This window comes from Capsicum annuum, chromosome 2 (genome assembly GCF_002878395.1).
Source record: "Capsicum annuum cultivar UCD-10X-F1 chromosome 2, UCD10Xv1.1, whole genome shotgun sequence".
In the NCBI taxonomy this organism is placed as follows: Eukaryota; Viridiplantae; Streptophyta; class Magnoliopsida; order Solanales; family Solanaceae; genus Capsicum; species Capsicum annuum.
Window position 1 is genome coordinate 48,773,948 of NC_061112.1, and position 13,663 is coordinate 48,787,610.

A 13,663-nucleotide genomic window follows, 5' to 3' on the forward strand; every position below is an offset into this window, starting at 1 on the left:
ATGGAGTAGTATTATATTACTATATACTACCCAGCCAACCACGTTATTGAAATTACTTATAAAGTTGATTAGCTTTACTTTATTGAAAGTAGTACTATACACTTGGATGACTAAAGTTCAAGCTCATGACAGGTATTATCTATTATGCCTTACAAACTATGTGAACTTGCAGTCTTGCACTATGCCTTATAAGGATCTGTACTCTCCTTTCTCATTCCGATTTGAGTTTCAACTAAGATAATATGTTTACCCCTTCTTTAGAGTTCTGTTAGCCTAACAACATGCCATCATTCTCTTCGGCCCGTCCTCATCAGCCAGCTATTTGTGCCCATCTTTAAATGTTTATCAGCCTAGAAGCATGTCAGTCATTCTCTTTGATCCACCTTCGCTAGCCCCGTATCCTGCCTTCCTTCCCCTTCTTTAAAAGTTTATCAACCTAGAAGCCTAACAATTATCATTCTCTTTCACCTGGCCTCCGTCAGAGGCATGGCAGTATTACCACCACATGTTAAGTTCTAAACTCACATGCTTACTTTCTTATGATTCAATGTTTCTAACTTAGTCTTCTGGTGACCACTAGTTAATCAACACAAGATCTGAGGTTGTGTTTACGTTCAAGAGCTTCAATTCAAGAAAGTAATTGAACCAAAGATATGATTCATTTCTCATGGAGCCAAGAAATAAGAAAAAAAATCAAGCGATTTAAGATTGCAAGATGGCCTGAGAAATTGCTCTAAGCAATTAATTTGAATCAAAATAATGAGTCAAAGATTGAAAGGTGATAATTAAGAATCAAACAAACTAGCCATTTAATGTGCAACTTGCATGATATGGCATTACAAAATACTATAAAGCATGAGCTAATCTTATTTGCATAAACATTGGTATGTACTGCATTTTGCCGATGCATTATACATTAGTTAAATTGTTAAAAACTTAGAAAAGCTTGCTTGCAAACTCATCAATTTCTTCTCCCTTTGATAAAGAATCAGCTGTAAGATTTCTTATATCTAATAAGCTCCTTCCCAATTTCAAAGCCAGCTCAATTCAAACACTTCACTATTTTTTCTTCTCTCCATTTCTGTTTTTGTCAAGTTTGATTCAATTGATTCTAGCATGTAATGGAATAAACCAACGTTGCTCTTATACATCTCGAATACCATTCCAACTTGCCCACCATGTTCTATTGTGTTAAGTACACTTGCCAATGCACCACCAATAATTCCTAGCATGGCCGCCCAAGATCCATAATGAGAATGACCTGCAAATGCCGAGCCCCCTGCTGCTAGGTATGTGAGCAAAGGACCGGACATGGCTAAAAATTTGTTCAATTTCAAGGCCTTTCCCCCAACCTAATCTATTCTTCTAGGTCTTTTCTTCCCAAAAATCTCATTATTTCTTTCGTTTCTTGCTCCAACATACCAGTAGTAGCCAAATATATTAAAGTGGAAGACATCTTCAGTCCTAAAATAGGACCACCATTGCTAGCTACAAGTCCAGTTAATATAGAAGCAGTAAGTGTAATCCCATTAATGAATGTCAAAAGCATATTGTTCCATTGGCTCCTCTATTCCCCAATATTTCTATGCATCTCCACTCTATTAGCAATTACCTTCTTGATCGCGCATAGCTTCTCCATCACTAGAGGAGCACTTCTTCTTGATAGACTAAGTTGTTTCTCAATTGGGCTGCTGCTGTTAGTAGACAACATACTAATCAACTCCTCTTCTTGCATTAATCTGGCTTTTTTTAAGCCTAGGAAGGGAGATTTTATACGTCTAGTTGTTTTGAATATTAATATTTTCTCTAATCAATCCTCTTCTACATGATATTGAGGGAAGATAATTACATGAATTCAAGATTTTTGAAGATTGGAAAATGACAGCCATCTCTTTTGTTACTTCAATTGAATGTTAATTGATGATCTATATATGATTGGAAAATAAAGAAGAGAGAACCCAAAGTTGAGTTTTTATTTATGATAATTAATTTATGGTAAAGAAGATAGGATATGAGACGTAATTTATGAACAACTAGATTTTGCTAGTCATTCTTTGTTTGATGGGTGTTCGCACTCTCGTTTGTCTATTGCTGTTAGATTATTAAGTATTAAATCTAACTGGAATATTGCTGAAGGAGGAATGAACTCAATGATAGACCTTATTAAAGAGTTATTAGACCCCAACTTAGAGGTTCCTGATTCTTTCTATAAGGAAAAAAGATTGGTATCAAAGTTGGGTCTCTCCTTAGTTAGAATTGATTGTTGTGAAAATAGTTGCATATTATGCTTTAAGGAAGATGCTAACCAAGAGTCCTGTAAGTTTTGTCAGTACCCTCGATATAAGCGTGGTTATAGTGGAAATAAAATTGCTATTAAGGTGATGCATTATTTATCTCTAATACCAAGGTTGAAGAGGTTGTATGTTTCAAACAGCTCAACTACTCATATGAGATGACACAGTGAAAATAGAAGGCCCACTGGTGTTATGTGTCATCCATCTGATGGATAGACTTGAAATCATTTTGATGCAACTTATCCAGATTTTGTAGCTGAGCCATGGAATATTCATTTGATATTATGTGCGGATGGCTTCTCACCTTTTTCAGTTGGTGCTGCGCCATCATATTCATGCTGGCCTATATTTATCACCCCGTATAATCTTTCTCCTGAAAAGTTGATGACTAGTCCATATATATTTCTGAATTGTGTTGTTCCTGGCCCGCGTAATCTAAAAAATGGAATAAATGTCTACTTGCAACCTTTGATCGATGAACTTCAACTTTTATGGCATAAGGGGGTTGAAACTTGGGACATCTCACTTAAAAAAATTTCAATCTGTGTGCATATCTAATATGGAATGTTAATGATTTTCCTGCTTATGGAATGTTTTCTGGGTGGATGACAACTGAAAAGTTGGCTTGTCCATACTGCACGGAAAAAACAAAATCTCGGAAAAAACAAAATCTTTCACCTTGAGACATGGTAGGAAAAAATCATGGTTTGATTGTTATCCTTGTTTCTTGCCACATAATCATAAATTTAGGAGACTCCAAAATGCATTCAGTAGTAATGGAACATGATGGTCCACCTCTAAGGCTATCTGGTCATGATATCTGGGAGATAGTTCAGGATTTGCCTAAAGTCAGCGAGGAACCATTGTATAGGCTTGATAGATATGACGTTTCGCATAACTGGACTAAGAAAAGTATATTTTAGGAGTTAGAATATTGGCCAGATAATTTACTTAGAAATAATATTGATGTCATGCATACGGAGAAGAACTATTTTGACAACTTGTTCAACACAGTTATGGATGTCACCGACAAGACAAAGAATAATCCTAAGGCCAGACTTGACTTGCCAGAATATTGCATGCACAGAGAATTACACTTACAGGAGGGGCCCGATGGCAATGTTCTTAAGCCCAAGGCTAGTTTTACATTCAAGTTGGACCAAAAACATCAAATATGTGAGTGGGTCCAAGGTTTGAAGATGCCCGATAGATATGCCTCAAATTTGGGAAAGAGGGTTGATATGACATAAGGAATATTGCATGGAATGAAAAGCCATGATTGTCATATTTTCATCGAATAATTACTTCCAATTGCTTTTATTAGTTACCCGAAAACATATGAAAACCAATAGAAGAGATTAGTTTATTTTTTAAAGACTTATGTGCCACCACATTAAAAGAAGAAAATCTGGCGCGAATGAAAAGTAATATTGTTGTTATCACCAACAAGTTGGAGAAGATTTTTCTGCCAGCGTTCTTCGATATAATGGAACATCTTTCCATTCACCTTGTGCACGAAGCTCGTCTAGGCGGTCCAGTTCAAACTAGGTGGATGTATCCATTGAAATGGTAAGCAATTGCAATATATTTAAATTCATACATATCCTTTTTTAATATAGTAAACATCTAATCTTAAGATTGTGCAGGGCAATTGGAAAATTTAAAAGGGGTCCCAAAAACAAACATAGGGTAGAAGGCTCTATAGTTGAGGCATATCTTGCAAGAGACTCATCTCAATTTTATTCATACTACTTTTGTGATGAAGTTGCTTGTTCAAGAAATAGACCAAATCATCATCAGGACGATGAGAATGAGCCTCATTTGCAACTGATATCAATTTTCAATCAATCTTGTTTTAAGGCTAAAAAGATCATATTTTGCCAACTCACTCCCACAGAGCATAAATCAGCAACTTTGTATGTCTTGTTAAATTTCTCAGAAGTTGAACCCTTTTTGAAGTAAGGAGATTAAAAATTTAACATATCTTATTTATTTACTCATTTCCTTAAGGAAACTAATTGTGTTTTGCATGTTGGATCTTCAGTTCATTTAAGACTCAATTCCATGAAAATCAAGTGTATGCATCCTTTACAACATGGTTTACATATGAGATTCGTAAGTGTATTAATATTTTTAAAAATTTTAAACACTTACATATTCCTCAACTAACATATATATATATATATATATATGTATAATATTTTTAGGTACATCAGTCACCAAATGCAGTCGCATACGATCAGTTCTTGAGAGATATTTTTTTTGAGATCGATTGAAGCTCATGCAATGTCCCATTACACAGTAAGTGGGTTTAAATTTTCCACTGAAGAACACTTCCGAACAAGGAAAACAAACATTAGTGGTGTTTGGGTTAAGGATGATGATGATATTGATTACTTTGGCATCATACACGAGATCTTAGAACTGGAGTATGCTGGTTTCCAATAAAAAAAATTATCCTCTCTCGATGTAAATGGTTTGATCCAAGCACAAGAAGAACAAGAGTACATATGGAGCATAACATCATTGAAGTGAAATACAATAGGTCGTATCCTGTTTATGATCTATTTGTTTTAGGACAAAATGCTAACAAGTGTATTATGCTCTTTATCCGTTACGCAGTGACAAGTCTGATTGGTGGAATGTAATCAAAATAAAGCCTATAGGTTGGGTGGATGTTGAGAATGTGTTGGAGACTGCTTATCAAAATGAAATACAGATTGATCACCAACTAGTGGACATTGACTTAGTGGATAGTTTGAATCAATCAAAAAATATATTTAAAGAAGTTAATATTGCAAAAGAAGAGGCTGAGTGGGTAGGAGATGAGAAAACTTCTGAAGAGGGTGAATGGTTTAGTGGAGAATCTTCAGGAGAGGAGGATTAGTTTATGTAGGTTGTATTTATTATGTATTGATATCTTTATGCTTTGTACTATATATTTACCTTTATGTTTCTTATTTATGATTGATATATAATACACTGTGTAAGATTGTTGTTTTCACTTTTTCATAATTTATATAGTAATAGAAATATTCTTGTCTATCTCGTGTTGTTGGAGCGATTTGAAATGTGAATTACTAACTTGAAATTAGTTACTTGGAATATTTTCTTATATATTCATTTTGTAGAAACTAACTACTTGTTAACTTTACATAATTTAGATGTCAGGTAGAGGTGACAAAGCTAAGAAAAAAGTTGATCCTACAAAAACAAAAAAATAAAAAACGACCTCCGCCTTATAGACGATCGATAGGTATTCATATATTTGAGGGTCGGTTTGCTGATGCGCCAGGACGACCCTCATATTCTAGGTCATCTCAGCATTCGGTTCCTACTTCTATGCATATGGGGACACTTCATGGGTCTACACTGACTCATTCTGCTCCTATCACCGTGCCACCGCCATCACAGTACTATCAAAAAACCGCTGGCATATCCGGACATCTACCATCGTCAGTACCCTCCTGTAGCAGTCACCCACATTCTCACAGTGATTCTGCTGGATCTATTGGGTTGTCGAATCTTCATCTTGGAGGCACTCCATTCGGTGCTTCAGATCCGCCCACGCCAGTGCTTCCACCAGCATTTGCTCCGCAGCCCAAAAATAGAGATGATTATCAGAGGTGTTATTTTATTCCTTATGGAATAGGGTAAAATTTTTAAATATAATAACATTATTTATTTTTTATTTACTATATTATTATGATTTATGAAATTACTGTTTGATCTTGTGTTGTAGGTTTAAGCTGGATACTGAAGTTGGAAAAATTACGAGTAAATGCATTTGTCGGCACTTCAATGGCTACTGGACCAGTTGGCAAAAGGTTCCAGAAAATAACAGAGAAAAGATGTTTACAGAATTTCAGGTAAGGATTTAACTTATCGACTACTTAACACATTGTTAGAATAAAAGATTGAATATTATATTTTTATTTTTATTGTAGAAATATTACTGGTGGGATGAAGCAAATGAATGTGCTATAAGGAGAATTTTTATAGAAGAGCTGGATCCAGATTTAACGGTCTGTTAGACTATGCCAGAACCAACATGGTATCACTAAAGTTTATACTCGAACCTATATAGCAACAGTATATTCGCTATTGGAATAGCGAAGAATACCAATTGTTGAGAGACAAAGGAAAGAAAGCCCGGGCATCATCCAAAGGTGGCTCTCTACATACTGCGGGTGCAGTTAGTATGATTGTTGTGGAGGAAAAAATGATATGTAACTTTTACAGTTTTAATTATTTATTTCTATTTAAATTTGAAATTATTTGAAGATTAATAATATTTTCATATATAGGAAAAACAAAAGGGTAGGAAGATAACACACGATGAGCTATTCGAGGAGACACATGTGAAGAAGAAAAAGAACCCGGCTGATGAAAATGTCTGGGTTGAGCCTCGTGCAAAAGCTTCCCATGTAAGAATCAAATTTTAAATTTATGAATCTTTTTTTCAAAGTTGATATTATTCAAGTACAAGTACTTTAATATTTTTTTACTATTAATTTTAATTTTACTTTGAATATAGGACAAATATAGGCAGCTCATTAGTGAGTATCGTAGTACTCAACCTCCTGAAAGTCAGGGTGACCCAATACCTGAACATGTAGAGGAAGAGTTATGGCAAGAAACTGTGTGTCCTGCAATTAGAGGCCATTTCTACAGATACCATAGAAATTATTTTGGCAAGAATTTTAGGATTTCGTCCGGCCCTACATCCTATACCTTATCAGTTAAAAGAGAAACCGTTGAATCACTAAAAAATAAGGTTTCTAAACTTACTGAAGACTTATTACAGAGAGAGAGGGGACACAGAAGGAGGATGAGGAAACAACATCACAAATCAGGATGTTGCAGGAGCAGTTCAACTCTTTTATTCAATCTGCAGGGATTCTTCCTCCATGTCCTGGTGATGCAGTTCGGGATGCAAGAAGTCTAGGCCCACTGGATGATATAAGCACAAATGAGAAATCAGATCCTACGTGTGCGGCTAAGGATGCAGAAGACGAAGATGATGACGATGACAATGAGTGATAATTTTTTAACTTTTGTATGTGTTGTAGTTTGGATTTGGACATTTTGTTGTAATTTTTACACTTTTGTATATTTTTAAACTTGTATTGTATGCTAGTTGTGTGGGAATACACTTGGTATGTTATTGTTGCTGTATTGTATGTTGGTTGTTTCATTTGTTTGGCTGGTTGTTTTTTAATTTTTAAAAAAAATCCAGAAAAACCGACCATATGTGATCGGTTTTCTGGAAAATTTTAAAGAAATCAAGCACTTGTGGTCGTTTTTTTTTAAAAAATTATTTTTAAAATCTTTGTTTTACTTTTATAAAAAATAATAATGAATTTTAAAAATATATATATATTTTTAAAAAAACTGACCACACGTGATCGGTTTTAAAAAAGCTATCAGGATTTTACTGATCACGCATTTTGGTCGATTTTGTGGTCGAAAATGCAGAACAATCGACCACATGTGGTCGGTTTTTCTGCTTTTTAGTAGTGTATATTATTAATTCTAAGTAAAGTATCTACTAGTTTACCATGCATTTAACTTAAAATCCACCGTATTGTCATAATATCATCTATCTGAGTAATGTCCTTGTCTTAGGTGTCTGTATATATGTCTTAGTTTTATTTGGATGTATATATGTTAATAGAAATTATTAGTGCATAATAATGCGTGTGTATGAACAAATAACCTTTTTGGCTAAAGACGACATTGCTTCCTTCATCATCACATTCTCTAAACACGTCACCCCCTCCCTAACTATACATTAGACACACAGTGAGTATGTTACTGTGTGTGAAGGGGCCATACCTTAGCCTTTTTTGTTCTCTTATAGCGTGCTACACATTCCCCTGTGTGTAACATCTCTCTTCTGCTGCTTCTTTTTACTCTCTTCTTTTGAAATATACATTCTTGATTTTCCTTTATCTTTTCTCCTTTTTGCTTATATTTTCTTGAAAAAGAATTGAAAAGATTAAATGGGTTGAGCTGTGAACTGGAATTCCTAAGAGGTTTCTTGTAAGTTCTTTGTTATCTCTTCAAGTGATTTAATGGGTATTTTTCTACTTTATTGTGTTTTATTATATTTTTCTTTCATATGTGGTTGTGGAAAAATCTTATAAAAGTTGTTTGTTATTTTACTCTATTGTGTTTTCCTTGTTCCTACTATATCTTGGTAAAAGATAAAAAGAATCTATTTTTTTCTGAAGTGGTATCTGCATTACCATTATTTCTCTTTCATTTTGAACATTTTGGTCTTTTCATATTTTCTCTTTTAGCTCATATTTTCTTGAAAAATGACTTAAAAGAAGTTTCTTGTAAAGTCCACTCTTTTGATTCTGTGATCAAAATGATTTTATGGGTATTTTTTCAACTTTGTTGTGTGTTCTATTGTGGAAAACTTTTGCAAAGTTGCTTGCTTTTGTTTATTGCATTGTGTTTTATTTGGATGATACACTCTAATGTGTAGGTGGGGAGGATAATATTTTCTTGCTTTCTTAGTTTAACAATTGTTGTTTTCATCGCGAAATTGACTCGCTTGAAACGAAAGAAGCACGTAGCTTGTGTAAAATTTTTGAAATATGGTAGGATATACATGTTACTGATTGTTGTCTTTAAATGAATTATCGTTGAGCTGAGGGTCTATTAGAAATGTCTTTCTACCTCTGAGATAGGGGTAACGTCTGCGTACACTTTATTCTTCCTAGACCCCACTTTGTGGGATTATACTTGGTATGTTGTTGTTATTGTTGTTGTTGTTCTTAACTGAGATTGTTGTCTAGGCTTATGCTTCTAGCTTGTACATGTGGGATTGTATTTTTGCTACCAAGTGTTAGAAACGAACTGTGTATCGTCTTAATTGTTTGATGTAACTATAGAGTCAAAAATGTCAGATGTTTTACTGTACAGCTGCACAATAGTGTATTTGCCTACTACCATTTGTTTGTTTTCATACAGTTTTTGGTCAGTTTTGATATCTCTAAATAAACATGATAGTGCTTTTAATTACATGACTTGCTGATATACTTCATATTAATAGCACCATTAAAGATTGAATCCCGGGGTAACATTGCGCTAGTACCATGACTGGATGAGAAAATTAATTAGATTGCAAGTTAAATATTTAGTGGCTGATTATTTGTAATTTTTAGGATAAAATGGAGGCTGTCATAGCTACTGCTCTTTTGGCCTCATCAGATGATTCATCAGAAGATCAAGAACTCGATATATATCACATGTAGTTTGATGTTGCAGGTGGAACAAAAAATGATGCTCTCGAGCTTCAACCTTGTATAGAGATCAAAATTCTATCAATTCGACAAATTTACTATCCGATCATGTTGCCGAAGAGCGCATCAAAATACTTGAAAAAGAGGTGTCGTAAATGAGGGAAAATCAAAAGAGAGTTTTTCACGAGTGTGTAGAGGCGGAGGTGCAACAACTAGTAGAGAAAGAGGTTTTTCGTTTGAGGCAACAAAGTAATGATCGATTCAAATCTATGGAGGAGCAATGGTCTCGCATAATGAGCGATATGACATTATCTTCTCGCTCATTTACTGATCCTACTCATCCTAATAGACTCATCTAAGATTTAAGTCATGTTTGATATTATGAGACTTTAATTACTTGAAGAGCCGATCTTAACATTGCCACACTAGGTAGTTATATGCTTTAAATTTTAAACATTGGTAGACTTTTGCTTATTGAAGTTGTGATTTGCATGTCTAATTAACTTCAGACTTTTTGTTATTATAAATTATTTATTATGTTGTTTTGTTATGACGGTTAATTATTTTTAATTTTTTACTCTCTCTCTCTCTATATAGTATAGTATAGTATAGTATTTCATAATTATCATTTATTAAAACTAAAAATTTAAATAAAATTTGTGACAGATTTAATTTGTCAAAATCTATCCTAAAATTGTTACTAATATAGATAAGAGAGTCATATTGTGACTAAATTAGTTTATCACAAATAATTTGTAATGAAATATATTGTCACAATAGTTGTCACTAGATTTAGAAATTTGTTATAGAAATTATTCTGTCACAATTTTATGACGTAATATTTTATCAAAAATCTGTTACAAATTTGTGACTGAATTTAAGTCAAATATGAGAATTTATATTGTGAACGACGATCTGTCTCAATTCCATCACAATAATATTGTGACGAAATTTAAATCTATCTCAATTTATTTATGACCCCAGGTTCTGAGATGCACATTTTTCTGTCACAAATCCATCACAAGTTATGATTTGTGACTAAAATGTCTGCCACATTTTCACTATTTTCTTGTAGGGCCCTCTTTGTTCCCCTTTCCCTAGCCCTAATATTTTTTGGTATAAATAACATAAATACCAACCCTTTTGAAAATAATTATACTCTCTCCCATTTTTTTAATTGCTTTACTCTCTCCCCCTATTAATATACATAACATAGCCCACCTATACATAGCATTCTGTGTATATGTTGAAATTTTTGTAATATGTTTAGGGAGTTGGAATTTTTTGTAATATTGAACACATAAGTTGTGTATTTGTTTAATTTTTAATTTTTTTGTTTTTTTTTAAATCTTGTTTTAATAAATTTAGAGGTCAAATAAATTTTGTTCTTCAAGAGATGATTTGCCGGCTAAATCATAAAAATTTGTTGGAGCAATTATAACCAACAAAATAAGATCAAAACCGTGGTTGTTTTGGCCACATTATTCAGTAGTCACTTTTACACCAAGTTTTACCTAAATGACTTTCAAGTGATATCTGACAAATGTGAGGAGAAGAATACTATGATAATTAGAAATCTACATTTCATTCCAAGCACATCTCAATTTAATGATGTTCTTGTCTTTCAAAAAATAAGATTACTAGTTATTGTCTTTCAATCTAACATTCAATATTTAGAATTGATATGTACGGATATTTACTTGCTCTTTCATTTTAGTTAGTCCTTATACTAAGAATATTTTTTTTATTTGACTATTTTATTGAATCCAGAGAAATTTATCATTTTATATCAATACTACCTTTATTTTTAACTAACTCACAAAGCATCAACAGTCAAATTTAAATTTCCAAAGCATAACTAATAAGCACTCCTATAATTTACCCTAAAATAAACATCTAATAAATACTTTCTTGAGCATATGTCAAACCAACTTGGATCAAGGAAAATGAAATAAAGAAAGTATAATATAGGGAAAATGCTCTATTTCCACCTTGAACAATATGCGAAAAGGATGAGACATACCCGAACTTTAGAAGGCTCCTATTAACCCCTGAACTAATTAAAATCGTATACTTGACAACCTTAGTGTCTATGTGGCACATACGTGGCACACATGTGTGCCTACGTGGATCCTTCAGTGTGTTGTTGTTGTTATTTCTTTTGTACTTCGGGTACACAGAATCTGTATATTACAACACCAAATTCAACTTGAGTTTAAGTATAAACAAGAACACAATGAAGTATATCAAATACCCTCAACACAAGATCAAAATGACTTTTCCAAGAGGTGTATTTTATTTTGCAGAAATTAAGATGAAATAGAAAATAGCCAAGTCGTCCGAATTCATGGATTTTTCTTAAGGAAATAATCCCCCTCACTGTACCCGAGGTTGTAGAATTTTTCCTCCCAGGATAACATGGCTAACAGACCAATAGTAGCGGTACCTCAAATGGTTGGAATATCTTTGAAATCACAGAACGTTTTGAGTGATCACACAAAATATTTTTTAGACAAAAAGAGAGTTTTTAATCTGAAAATTTTTGTACTAAACCTGTGGAATAAATCAGGTTTATATAGCCACAACATGCCTCTTCTGAAAAGAGGCAAAGGTTTATCTAAAAGGTATAACCTTTTCTGAAAATTCATGTCCATTCGTCCAAACAAGGTGACTGTTCTGAACAAGCATGCCATTTCGTGAATAAGTGTGTCAGTTCATCAAAACAACGCATCAGTTCTGAAGCAGTGCATCAGTTCACTGAAACAGTGCATCAGTTCACCAAAATAATGGCACCAGTTTGATGAAGTATTGCATCAGTTCGAATTTCTGCATGCATGTATAAATGGAGTACCAAAACCAGAAAATATTTTACTGCATTTTTTGTATTTTTGGATTAGATTTCTGTCTGGATTTCTTTATTTCCATCAAATAAACTTTTTCCAAAAAGATAGATCTCATCGATCGATCATTTGCCAAATCCAAATTCGAAGCCGAAACCAAGCGAGTATCGAAGACGACGACGCGAGGGATCTCTTATTTCTTGCCTCACTTACCATGTGGAGTAAGTGTTTTTATTATAAACACTCCAAATTTCCCTTCTCCCACCAATGTGGGAGAATTAGTGAACTTTTCAATTTGGAATACACTTTTTAAATTGGATGTCTTCTTTCCTCCACCATTTTCCATTTTTCATTCACACTTTATAAACACTTTGAACCCAAAAATCCCCCACATGAATGGGGAATAGTTATTTTTCATAAAATTTTTACGGACAAGTATGTGATTATCAAGCAAAGACTGATTGCATCTGGATAAGTGGGTTTTCCTTTGAACTTTTCGTAGTGAACATGCATCGGATGCACTCGATCAATGGTAAATTTGATATCTTGGAACCATCAAGCTTTAATGTACACCTAGACAATACATGTCACACAACCAACCTTTTTAATATTTATGGTTCTCATGGTTTTGTTCTTTTCAGCCATGAATACGTCCCGATTTCATGAGAGCTTAGAGAATAGGCCTTTACTAATATTATCTTTGAAGAGGCTTCCACTTCGCCCTCACATTAGTTATTTCTAAATGTTCAATCCTATAGATTAAAACTGTATAGTCAAATCTGCCAAGTTTAGATAATCATTAAAAGACTTTTAACCTTAAATCTTATCCTTGTTTTTACTATACATTGTCTACATCATAAGAATGGGTTAGGTAATTGACAATGTTGAACCTGCCAGAAACAACTTTGTTTGATCTCCTTGAACCTAGCTCTTGGGATCTCCAGTCTGTTAGGTAGAGTTACCGTCGTGCTGACTTGTCCTAGGCCTTAAACCCATTTCCTTGGATGTCCATTCAACTCCTTCTCTAGATAGACCTTTTGTAAGTGGATTCGACACATTATCCTTTGACTTTACATAGTCTACAGTGATAATTTCACTAGAGAGAAGTTCCCTAACGGTATTGTGTCTTCGTCGTATGTGATAAGATTTACCGTTGTACATCATGCTCTCTGCCATACCTATTGCCGCGTGGCTATCACAGTGTGTACATATTGGTGCCACTGGCTTGGGCCAATAAGGAATATCTTCTAAGAAATTCTGGAGCCATTCTGCT

At 33.8% G+C, this 13,663-nt stretch overlaps 1 pseudogene; it reads right to left on the reverse strand.

Moving 5' to 3' along the window:
• Positions 1 to 936: 936 nt before the first annotated feature.
• On the reverse strand, positions 937 to 1,889 carry LOC107860955 (annotated as a pseudogene).
• Positions 1,890 to 13,663: the final 11,774 nt, after the last annotated feature.